Source organism: Artemia sp. Qi Xiang Cuo, chromosome 1 (assembly GCF_049724085.1).
Source record: "Artemia sp. Qi Xiang Cuo chromosome 1, ASM4972408v1, whole genome shotgun sequence".
NCBI classification, from domain to species: Eukaryota; Metazoa; Arthropoda; class Branchiopoda; order Anostraca; family Artemiidae; genus Artemia; species Artemia sp. Qi Xiang Cuo.
The window spans coordinates 9,717,746-9,729,989 of record NC_142794.1 but is presented as its reverse complement, the minus strand read 5'-3'; positions in this window follow the sequence as shown (position 1 = coordinate 9,729,989).

The following is a 12,244-nucleotide window of genomic DNA, read 5'->3' as shown; positions in this document are numbered from 1 at the left end:
TTAGATATTAAATTCGTCAATATCTGATTTACCATTGTACTGCGGGACAGACTTTGCTATTTCTATATTTTTCGCTAGCAACTTTTGCGCCATTAATAAATCGCTTAGGTCTTCTGACATTTTTTTTTCGCGTTCGAATAACTCAAAATAAATTTATTATTTCACTTAACCTATTTTGGGGGAGGCTATTATCTCCTATGAGATATTCTAAAGGATTTCCCTGTAATAGCTTAGCGGCAATAGGTTTAATCACTTTTCTTATATGTCTGTATCTTTCCAATGATGAAATTTAAATTGCAAGGTTTATAGCCTAACTAGTTCGCAAGTTTTCCTCCAATTTCCGACCGTGCCATTTGTAGCGATAATCTTTTATGGCCGTCCTAATTGCGATAATGAAGATTGACCACGTCAAATGTAATCTTACGCTTTAAAGCTGTGATCTTACACCTTATAAGTTCTTCGATAGTCCCACTTATAGCGCTAAAGATTATGCCATCTAGGCCTGCACCACAGGAATGGGGAGTAAGGTAGATTTATTACCGCGCCACCTTCAATTCTTGATAGAAAACGAAATGTATAGCTATATAAGTGTAACCTCTTTTTCTCGACCTATCTGGAGATCAGATCCCTGGGAACGTACCTTGGAGATATGCAAACTAGCTACCTGTGGTTCGACTAGATACAGACATATAAAATATAATAAACGCAAATAGAAAGACAATAGTTTTATTATGACTTACGTATTTAGGTGTAAAGCAATGCTCGCTTCAATTGACCGCAAATAATAATCAAGTCTCTACAATGACTGCATAATAATTTGAATCGCAATGCCTGAATGCCAATATAATTCTGCTCTAAATGATCCTGAATCTGATTTACGAATACTTCCAAAAAGCACTTTTCAATATTATAAAAACATTACAACATTATAATGTCCTGCGCTCTAATTGACGACTCACAATTGGCTTAAGCCTTGAGGCGGGCCAAACCTTCCGTCCAATAATCTGTCTTAAATATTTCTGATGATTCAAACGTTCACACGGCTCTTATAATTTAAATTCCCTGAGAACATTTTGTGTGTAGCATCTTTTTTATTGTTCACTATCTTAGTGCAATCCAAAGCTGATTAGCGCTGTTTTTTTTCTGAGGCTAAACTGCGATTTTTATCTTTTCTGATTAATGACTTTTCTTTTATTGAAAATATATTTAAACTTAATTAGAGGAAGTCGGAATTATCTTTACAAAGAAGGAACTTTATTTTTGTATTTTAAATATGTCATATTTTACTCACGGTACAAATTAACAGATCCTCAGGGATTCCTTCTGACGGAGACACAAACCAATTTTCAGATTTATCATTTACTGGTTCCACCATTTGAAAAATCTGAATTCTTTGTATTTTCTTGGGGGGAATTTTTGTTTTGTATGCGGTAAACCCTTAATAATTCTCTTCCAACTTATTTTCTATTAAATTAAGACTGGCACTTTGTTGCGTGAAGTCTTCAGCAAGTAATATGGGTCGCGAGTAAATCGTGTTGAGGTTTATCACTTCGTTCTATAATTTCTATATTTTCTAAATTTAATTTTGCCTTTATTGTTGCACTTCTCCTGTTTTTGCCCTTATAGACCCAATCAACTTGTCCTTTGAATTTACTCTCCTACAACACGAGAAATGAGGTACAAAAATCCATATTCTATTCACTGTTGCGTTCTCTTTCTCCGCCCATCGGGGAGACGGATCGGTTGGATAGATGAATCTATCGCTGGATACATCCAATAGCACCTTTTTGGATTTGATAAAACGAAACAATAATAAAAAAAAGAGAAAAACGAGAATTATACAAGCCAGTGAAACATATGGACTAAAATGGAAATATTTCGGTCAAGACCTCCACTTAACCGTCCTCAGTGCAAGATAATAACATCAAAATTACTAATAAAACTCCATGGATACTATAAAAAAAAAATTCAAACCTTGAAACGAAGCGCAACTAAAATTTGAAGACCCTCTCCATGTAACGGTGAAAGGGTAACATAAAACGAAACAATAATAAAAAAAAGAGAAAAACGAGAATTATACAAGCCAGTGAAACATATGAACTAAAATGCAAATATTTCAGTCAATACCTCCGATTGACCGTACTCAGTGAAAGATAATAATATAAAAATTAATAATAAAAATCCATGTATAATATAAAAAAAAAATAAAAAAAATTCAAACCTTGAAACAAAGCGCAACTAAAATTTGAAGACCCTCTCCATGTAACGGTGAAAGGGTAACTGCTTTTATCATGATTAGCCAGTGTGGTCTTAGAAATTATTTATTGGATTTAAAAAAAATTGTACCAATTATTTTCCTCATATAGGAATTTTTTGCATATTATGAAGTTAGTCAGAAGAATCCTATTATCTTTTGTCACATCTAGGTGAATTGAGCCTTATTCTTCCAATTTATGGCCTGTGACACTAGTTAAATTGGGAATGCCAAGGCTCATCCGTCGCTTAATTGATACTGGTGGTTTATTGAACACATTTGAGCTTATTATATTAACCGTCGCACCAGATTCTACCAGTGCTTTAAACAAATATTCGCAACACCAAAATCATTGAATATAGGCAACATATTATTATAATCACTTAGATAAGGTACCTAATTTCGGAGATCACACTGCCTTTCCATCAGGATAAAATAACAGTTCAAAACAGGGATAAAATCCTTTTTAATAGGCAGAGTATAGAAATTCACAAAAAATACCAGATATTTAGGTCACAAATACAGTGGTTGTCATCAATAGTAAAACCAAACTAAAACAATTTAAAACAAACGTTTATATACGAAATCAAATAAAACTACATATTGTTTAATTCTATAATTCTTTTCAAAGCAAAGGCGGAAGCTAGCCTCTATGAACTTCTTGGATTCGGTTCAATACCGTTCAATGATATAACATTTGGACATTTTCATGATATAACAAAGGTTATAACATTTTCAATGATATAACAAAGGTCAACTACATTAGGTGAATTGAACTTTACTCTGTTAGATTTTAATAAATTATCATAGATAGATTACAGCCCAAATTCACCTTTATCTCGATTCAAAGCAATATTCTTGAATAAGATTTTCTTTATTTCAAAAGTTTCAGGAAAATTTTGCTTTAAACCCCAATCCCTAGAAATCGAAGAGACATTCTCGAACAAAATAAAATGGTCTGGAAAATTGAAAAAATGGTCTGAAAGGGCTGAAGTAAAATCTCCAGACTTAGAATCTTGCTTTAAAACCGAAGAAATAGAATCTTTATGTTGTAATAATCTAATTTAAAAACCCTGGTTAGTACGTACCACATATGAGCTTCCGCAAGTACATGGGATCTGATAAACCCCACTTTGTTGCCCGCATTAAGTTAGATCTTTCCCAGAATTTAGAAAACTACCCAAAGTATTATTACTCTTTAAAGCTACCCTTAGACAATTACTCTGTAAAATTCTTTTAAGTTTTTCACTTAGCCCTAGTACATATGGTAAGGAACAAAAAACATCATTCTCCCGAGTTGTCTTTAAGACTTCCTTAGAAATCTCTAGAAATCATTTTTTTCTTTTTGAAAAAGTCTGGTTAATTAACCACTCTGGATACATGTTGCTTATTAGTATTTTCCTTAGAAAAGACAACTCATCCTCAAAAATGAAATGATCAACCCAATTTTTACTTGGCGAGCGTGACCGGAACTATAAGACAAAAATCCATGGTTATTTGTCGGTTTTCTGTAAATTTTAAAATCCAGACTATTTTCATTTTTCAAAAGAAGACTATCAAGAAAAGGAAGTTTCTTATTCTCTTCTAATTCAACAGTAAACTTTATATCCCCCCAAACAATTAAGATGTTCCAAAAATCCTTTTAATTCATCCTCCCTATAATCCCATACTGAAATTATGTCATCCATATACCAGTCCCAAAATATGTGTTTAAAAAAATATGAATCAAAAGCGATTTTTTCAATATTCTCCACTAAAATATTTGCTAATATAGGGGATAAAGGGGCCCCCATAGGTTAACCATTTATTTGTTCGAAATATTCCCTCTGATTTGAAAAAAAAATAAAAAAAAGTAAGGAACAAAAAACATCCTTCTCCCGAGTTGTCTCCAAGACTTCCTTAGAAATCTCTAGAAACCATTTTCTTCTTTTTAAAAAAGTATGGTTAATTAACCACTCTGGATAAATGTTGCTTATTAGTATTTTCCTTAGAAAAGACAACTCATCCTCAAAAAGTTTTGAAGAGCAAATATTAAAGATCCGGTCAGTTAACGAAATGATCAAAACAATTTTTACTTGAGAAGCGTGACCGGAACTAAAAGACAAAAATCTATTGTTATTTGTCAGTTTTCTGTAAATTTTGAAATCTACACTATTTTCATTTTTCAAAAGAAGAACATCAAGAAAAGGAAGTTTCCCATTCTCTTCTAATTCAACAGTAAACTTTAAATCCCCCCAAACAATTAAGATGTTCGAAAAATCCTTTTAATTCCTTCTCCCCATAATCCCATACTGAAATTATGTCATCCATATACCGGCCCCAAAAAATATGTTTAAAAAAATATGAATCCAACGCAATTGTTTCAATATTCTCCACTTAAAATATTAGCTGATAAAGGGGATAAAGGGGCCCCCATAGGTAAACCATTTATTTTTTCGAAATATTCTTTCTGAATTTAAAAAAATAAGAGAACTTATTGCACAACCTTACTAAATACATAATTACAGAAACTTTCAAATCTGTTTTGCCACTACTCAAATCCAAATTTCGTAATAGCTTTCTTTCTAGAAGAGTTTGGCTGCTTTTACATCAATATTTGTGTATATTGATATAATGTCGAAGCTTGAAAGCAAAGAACTTGATGAAATTTCTACTTTGTTCAGTTTTTCAACCAACTTTGAAGAATTCTTAATATACGAAATTCATGTAGACAAAATTGGTTTACAGATTGACAACAACCACTTACTCAATACACTTGTTGGTGACCTTGTACTTGACAAAATTGCTCGTAATGGTAGGTTAGGCTTATGAATTTTGGGAAGTCCATATAGCTTAGGGAACACGGAACTGCGTGGCAGGCATTTGTAATAAAGTTGAGGTGTTATTTTTCCATCTTTCTTTAAACACTTTAATTCGTTCTTAAACTTATATGTAAAAGAGTCTGTTGTATTATACGATAGCATCTTGTATGTTTTTTCATCATTTAGTAAACTTCTTAATTTTGATTCGTAGTCCTCAGAATTCATGACAATTAAAGTGTTACTCTTATCTGCTTTTGTAATGGTAATTGAACCATCTTTTTTCAAATTTTTAAGAATTCTTTTGTTTGATGGTCGTACTAGGAAATTCCGATTTCAATACAAAATTAGAAAGGGTTTTTACGGTAGAAGCGCTTACTAAGCTAACATCACTTATATGATTTGCGTTTTTATGCAAAGATATTTCTATTGAAGAGATAATGTCTTCCACGGGGATTTTATCCGGTTTAAAAAAAAATTCGGACCCTTTTCAAGCACTGACTGTTATTGTATCGTTACAGCTCTTGATGACCAAATTTTTTTGAGGAGGAGTTTTCTTTTCTAAGAAAAATACTAATTAGCAAAATGTATCAAAAATTGTTAATTAACCAGACTTTTTCAAAGAGAAGAAAAAGACTTCTAGAGATTTCTAAGAAAGTCATGGAGACAACTCGGGAGAAGGATGTTTTTTGTTCCTTACCATATGTACCCGGGCTAAGTGAAAGAATCTTACAGGGTAATGGTCTAAGGGTATCTTTAAATAGTAATAATACTTTGGGTACTTTTCTGAATTCTGGGAAGGATCTAACTTCATTGGGGCAACAAAGTGGGGTTTATCAGATCCCATGTACTTGCGGAAGCTCATATGTGGGACGTGCTAACCAGAATTTGGAAATGAGGTTATTATAGCATAAAGATTCTATTTCTTCGGCTTTAAGGCAAGATTCTAAATCTGAAGATTTTACTTCAGCACTTTCAGAACATATTTTCAATTTTCCAGACCATTTTATTTTGTTTGAGAATGTATCTTTGATTTCTAGGGATTGGGGTCTAAAGCAAAATTTTTGTGAAACTTTTGAAATAAAGAAAATCCTATTCAAGAATATTGCTTTGAATCGGGATACAGGTGAGTTTGGGCTGAACTAAATCTATGATAATTTATTATTTATTAGATTATATAAAATTTATTAGATAATCATATATAAAAAAAGGTTAGTGTAAGTGACTTTTCTTTTATACAACAAACAGGAAAAACTCACTTCAATTACGACTTTCGCCTTTCCAGATAAAGATTGCTAAAAAGGTTTTTAGAAATTATCAACAAATATTGCAGTAATACCTTTGTCTATTCTTGGACCAGGAGTGGTTAATTTTCATCAAGAACTTTAACGATACAAGAACAATCAGTGCTTGAAAAGGGTCCGAAATTTTGTTTTAAACTAAATAAAGTCCCCGTGGAAGACATTATCTCTACAAAAGAAACATCTTTGCATAAAAAAGCAAATCATATAAAAGATGTTAGCTTAATAAGAGCTTCTACCGCAAAAACCCTCTCTAATTTTGTATTGAAACCGGAATTTCCTAGTACAACCATCAAAAACAAGAGAATTCTTAAAAACTTAAAAAAGGATTGTTCAATTACCATTACAAAAGCAGATAAGAGTAACACTTTAGTGATCATGAATACTGACGACTACAAATCAAAATCAAGAATTTTACTAAATGATGAAAGAACATACAAGAAGCTATCGTATAATCCAACACACTCTTTTACAAATAAGTTTAAGAACGAATTAGAGTGTTTAAAGGATGATGGAAAAATAACACCTCAACTTTATTACAAATGCCTGCCACGCAGTTCCTTGTACCCTAAATTAAATGGACTTCCCAAAATTCATAAGCCTAACCTACCGTTACGACCAATTGTGTCAAGTACAAGGTCACCAACAAGTGTTTTGAGCTAGTGGTTAGTGTCAATCTGTAAACCACTTTGGTCTACACAAATTTCGTATATTAAGAATTCTTGGGATTTGGATGAAAAACTGAAGAAAGTAGAAATTTCGTCAAGTTCTTTGCTTTCAAGCTTCGACATTATATAAATGTACACAAATATTGACGTAGAAGCAGCCGAAACTCTTCTAGAAAGAAAGTTGTTACGAAATTTGGATTTGACTAGTGGCAAAACCGATTTGGAAGTTTCTGTAATTATGTATTTAGTAAGATTGTGCAATAACTTCTCTTATTTTTATTCCATTCAGAGGGGAGTATTTTGAACAAATAAATGGTCTACCTACGGGGGCCCCTTTATTTCCTTTATTAGCTAATATTTTTGTGAAGAATATTGAAAAAATTGCGATAGATTCATATTTTTTAAAACATATTTTTTGGGGCCGGTATATGGATGACATAATTTCAGTATGGGATTATAGGGAGGAGGAATTAAAAGGATTTTTGGAACATCTTAATTGTTTTGGGGGGATATAAAGTTTACTGTTGAATTAGAAGAGAATAAGAAACTTCCTTTTCTTGATAGTCTTCTTTTGAAAAATGAAAATAGTCTGGATTTTAAAATTTACAGAAAACCGACAAATAACAATAGATTTTTGTCTTATAGTTCCGGTCACGCTCGTCAAGTAAAAATTGGTTTGATCATTTCCTTAACTGACCGGATCTTTAGTATTTTCTCTCCAAAATTTTTTGAGGATGAGTTATCTTTTCTAAGGAAAATACTAATAAGCAACATGTACCCAGAGTGGTTACATAACCAGACTTTTTCAAAAAGAAGAGAAAGATTTCTAGAGATTTCTAAGGAAGTCTTAGAGACAACTCGGGAGCAGGATGGTTTTTGTTTCTTACCATATGTATCCGGGCTAAGTAAAAACTTAAAGAATTTTACTGAGTAACGGTTTAAAGGTAGCTTTAAAGAGTAATAATACTTTGGGTAGTTTTCTAAATTCTGGGAAGGATCTAACTTCAATGGGGCAACAAAGTGGGGTTCATCAGATCCCATGTACTTGCGGAAGGTCATATGTGCGACGTACTAACCAGAGTTTGGAAATGAGATTATTGCAGCAGAAAGATTCTATATCTTCGGCTTTAAAGCAAGATTCTAAGTCTGAAGATTTTACTTCAGCCCTTTTAGAACATATTTTCAATTTTCCAGACCATTTTATTTTGTTCGAGAATGTCTCTTTGATTTCTAGAGGTCGGGGTGTAAAGCAAAATTTTCTTGAAACTCTTGAAATAAAGAAAATTTTATTCAAGAATATTGCTTTGAATCGGGATACAGGTGAATTTGGGCTGAACTCTATCTATAATAATTTATTAAAATCTGACAGAGTAAATTTCAATTCACCCATTGTAGTAGACATTTGTCCAAAGCTTATATCATTGAACGCTAATGAACGAAACCAAGAAGGTCAAAGAAGACTTCCACCTATGCTTTGAAAGAAATTAGAGAATTAAACAATATGTAGTTTTATTTGATTTCGTGTATAAACTTTTGTTTTGAATTGTTTTTGTTTAGTTTTACTACTGATGACGGTCACTGTATGTGTGACCGATATATCTGGTATTTTTTGTAAATTTCTATATACTGTCTATTAAAAAGGATTTTATCCCTATTTTGAACTTTTTTTTTTATCGTAATGGAAAGGCAGTGAGGTCTCCGAAATTATCTACGTCATATTTATGGGGGTGATTTGACCGAAAATGTGTATAAATATATAGACACTCAGAAAAAATATGCAAATGTTATCAACCAGCAAGATTTTCTTCTACGATGGAAGAAGATGAGAATTGTTACACCTTCACAAAAATTCAATTTACGTTTGGGCACTTTCAAGGGAGAAAAGTTTGAACGAAGCTTACATTTCAAGACTTTAAATCATATTATCATAGGCAGCGTGCTAGCGCTGCTTAAGTAAAGAACGATGTGGGCAAAATGTTTTATTTTTTCTCCATACCCGGGCACTTCGTATCGAAGGAGTTGTCGCAGAAACTTTGAGAAGGGCTCATTCGATTGGAAATTGGAGTGGCTAGTGCCCTTTTTAATAGTCAAAAATGATGGAGAGCAACTAGCCCACCCCCCACGCCCATCATTCCCCCAAACACATCCAATCAAATTTTGAGATAGCCATTTTGTTCAGCGTAGTTGATTTCCAGATAGAAAATATGTTTTGAGGAGGACACTCCCCAAAAACCCTCAAGGTAAGGGTTCTAAGTTATGTCCTGGGGGCATATAAGGTTTTTATAGAAGGAGCTGTCGTAGAAACTTCAAAACAGGCTCTTTCGATTGGAAATTCAAAGTGCTAGTACCCTCTTTAATAGTCGAAAGTGATGGAGTGCAACTAGCCCCCACCCCACGCCCACCATTCCCCCAAATACATCCAATCAAGATTTTGAGATAGCCATTTTGCTCAGCTATCAGCTATTAGTTGATTTCCAGATAGAAAATATATTTTTGAGGAGGGAACTCCCCCACAACCCTCAGGACAAGGGTTTTAAGTTATGCCCTGGGGGCATATAATGTTTTTATAGAAGACGTTGTCGTAGAAACTTCAAAACAGGCTCATTCTATTGGAAATTCAAAGGGCTAGTGCCCTTTTCAATAGTCGAAAGTGATTGGAGGGCAACTAGCCCCACCCCCACCCCAATCATTCCCCCAAACACTTTCAATCAAAATTTTTCGATAGCCATTTTGTTCAGCGTAGTTGTTTTCCAGATAGAAAATATGTTGTTGAGGAGGACACTCCCTCACATCCCTCATGGCAAGGGTTTTAAGTTATGCCCTGGGGGCATATAATGTTTTTATAGAAGACGTTGTCGTAGAAACTTCAAAACAGGCTCATTCGATTGGAAGTTCAAAGGGCTAGTGCCCTTTTTGATAGTAGAAAGTGATTGGAGGGCAACTAGCCCCCCCCCACACGTCCATCATTCTCCAAACACATCCAATCAAAATTTTGAGACAGCCATTTTGTTCAGCGTACTTGATTTCCAGATAGAAAATATGTTTTTGAGGAAGACATTCCCCCACAACCATCAAGGCAAGGGTTATAGGTTATGCCCTTGGGGCATATAAGGTTTTTATAGAAGGCGTTGTCGTAGAAACTTCAAAACAGGCTCATTCGGTTGGAAATTCAAAGGGCTAGAACCTTTTTGATAGTCGAAACTGATTGGAGGGCGAATAACCCCCACACCCTTCATTCCCCCAAACACATACAATCAAAATTTTGAGATAGCCATTTTGTTCAGCGTAGTTGATTTCCAGATAGAAAATATGTTTTTGAGGAGGACACTCCCCGCCTCCTCAGGGCGAGGGTTTTAAGTTATGCCCTGGGGGTATATTAGGTTTTTAAAGAAGGTGTTGTCGTATAAACTGCAATAAAAGCTCATTCGATCGGAAATTCAAAGGGCTAGTGCCGTTTTTAATAGTCGAAAGTGATTGAAGGGCAAATAGCCCCCCCCCACACCCATCATTCCCCTAAACACATCCAATAAAAATTTTTAGATAGCCATTTTGTTCAGGGTAGTTGATTTCAAGATAGAAAACATATTTTTGAGGAGTACACTCCCCCACAACCCTCAGGGCAAGGATTATAAGTTATGCCCTGGGGGCATATAAGGTTTTTATTGAAATCTTTGTCGTAGAAACTTGAAAAAGGGCTCATTCGATTTGAAATTCAAAGGACGAGTACCCTTTTTAATAGTCGAAAGTAATTTGAGGAAAACAAACCCCCCTCTCACGCCCACCTTTTCCCCAAACCCATCCAATCAAAATGTTTAGATAGCCATTTTATTCAACGTAGTTGAAAGTTTTGGAAACTAGGTCTTTAAGGATGACAACCCCTCCCCCGCAGCCCTCAGGGCAAGGGCTGTAAGTTAAGCCTTGGGGGCAAATACAGTTTTTATTGAAAGCGTTGTCGTAGAAACTTCAAAAGGGCTCATTCGATTGGAAATTGGAGTGGCTAGGGCCCTTTTTAATAGTCGAAAGTGATTGGAGGGCAACTAGCCCCCCCCCAAGTACATCAATCCCCCATACACATCCAATCAATATTTTGCGATAGTCATTTTGTTCAGCGTAGTTGATTTTCAGATAGAAAATATGTTTTTGAAGAGAACACTCCCCCAAAATCAGGGCCAGGGTTTTAAGTTATGCCCTGGGGGCATATTAGGTTTTTATAGAAGGCGTTGTCGTAAAAACTTCAAAATATGCTCATTCGATTGGAAATTCAAATGGCTAGTATCTTTTTAATAGTCGAAAGTGATTGGAAGGCAAATCGCCCCCGCGCCCTTCATTCCCCCAAACACATACAATCAAAATTTTGAGATAGCCGTTTTATTCAGCGTAGTTGATTTCCAGATAGAAAATATATTTTTGAGGAGGGAACTCCCCCACAACCCTCAGGAAAAGGGTTGTAAGTTATGCCCTAGGGGCATATATTGTTTTTATAGAAGACGTTGTCGTAGAAACTTCAAAACAGGCTCATTCGATTGGAAATTCAAAGGGCTAGTGCCCTTTTTAATAGTCGAAAGTGACTGGAGGGCAACTAGCCCCTCCCCCGAGCCAATCATTCCCCCAAACACTTTCAATCCAAATTTTTAGATAGCCATTTTGTTCAGCGTAGTTGTTTTCCAGATAGAAAATATATTTTTGAGGAAGACACTCCCTCACAACCCTCATGGAAAGGGTTTTAAGTTATGGCCTTGGGCATATAAGGTTTCTATAGAAGGCGTTGTCGTAGAGACTTCAAAATAGGCTCATTCGATTGGAAATTCAAAGGGCTAGTACCCTTCCTAATAGTCGAAAGTGATTGGAGGGCAACTAGCTCCCCCACCAATCATTCTCCAAACACATCTAATCAAAATTTTGAGACAGCCATTTTGTTCAGCGTACTTGATTTCCAGATAGAAAATATGTTTTTGAGGAGGACATTCCCCCACAACCATCAAGGCAAGGGTTATAGGTTATGCCCTTGGGGCATATAAGGTTTTTATAGAAGGCGTTGTCGTAGAAACTTCAGAACAGGCTCATTCGATTGGAAATTCAAAGGGCCAGGACCTTTTTGATAGTCGAAAGTGATTGGAGGGCAAATAACCCCCACGCCCTTCATTCCCCCAAACACATACAATCAAAATTCTGAGATAGCCATTTTGTTCAGCGTAGTTGATTTCCAGATAGAAAACATGTTTT